Source organism: Triticum aestivum, chromosome 6B (assembly GCF_018294505.1).
Source record: "Triticum aestivum cultivar Chinese Spring chromosome 6B, IWGSC CS RefSeq v2.1, whole genome shotgun sequence".
NCBI classification, from domain to species: Eukaryota; Viridiplantae; Streptophyta; class Magnoliopsida; order Poales; family Poaceae; genus Triticum; species Triticum aestivum.
In genome coordinates this window covers 13,854,524-13,855,622 of record NC_057810.1, presented here as the reverse complement: position 1 = coordinate 13,855,622, position 1,099 = coordinate 13,854,524, and positions in this window count along the sequence as shown.

The window sequence follows — 1,099 nt, the reverse complement described above, 5'->3', positions numbered from 1 at the left end:
CGAGAGGAGCTCAATTTCTGCTGCCTCTGCACGCCCCAGGTATAGCAGATCTACCTTTCTAAATCTTTTTCAATACAGTAGGCCGAACACCCATAGCTCATTCTTTCTTCTTAAATTGTGTTTTCTTCTCTAATGCTCTCTCTTTATGCTTCAATTGATTCAACTTAGATTTTTGCTTCCTATTGATTTGCAGGTTATACTAACTGAAATTCAGTTATCAAGAGTGTCACATATCTAGAAGCTGATTGGAGAGAGAAGCTGATGCAAAAAGAAAAAAGTATATTATTCCTATTACTTATTGGAAACATTATATCATTGTTATTTCATTAGGCTTATTTCTTCTCCTTTTGCTTCCAGTAATGTCATTTTTGCTTCTCACTTTGTAATAGTTATACTGCTGATAAGTTTATGTTGTGCGACTTTAGTATTTTGCAAGGTCAATCATATGTTTTTATCTTGCTACCAGGTCAAGAATACAAAGAATGTCAATGTGTTCTGATTTATTCCCACTGTTATTTGTTTTCTTCCCAAAAGTGTTGTTTCTGAAGGGGAAAATGCATTGTTGCTCTTTGTGCAGGTTAGTTTGCACAAGGTGGGGGTAGTTCCAAGATATATAATGTTGTCAAAGATTTCAATCAAAGGCTTATGTTGTATACCAAAAGAATCCTGAAAAATAAATAGAAGGTGGGTCCCATTGGAAATATATTGAGCCTTTCTATTATTATCTTATCTTTTGCATGAACATTTGATGCCTCAAGTGAAAATTGTCATAGAAAGCTTGGTGTTTTCTGCTTTTCTTTTTCCTGATTTTAAAGGTGAGCTGGATTCCTACTTAGGATTAGATGTGTTAGCCCAGACTCCAAGATAGAGATATATCAGGTGTTCAAAGATACATATATGTGTTCACATTTAGAAGAAACGAGCCATTTAGAAGAAACCGAGCATGCAGTAATTAAATGGACTATAGATGGACCTAGAGCACGTAGTAAATGGTAGGCATGATTTTAAGTTTTTTTTGTAAAATTTGCTTACATTAAATCATTGTATTGTGTTGTCCATTTCTGCTTATGTTCCAGTTAGTGTAAAATCTGCTTACATA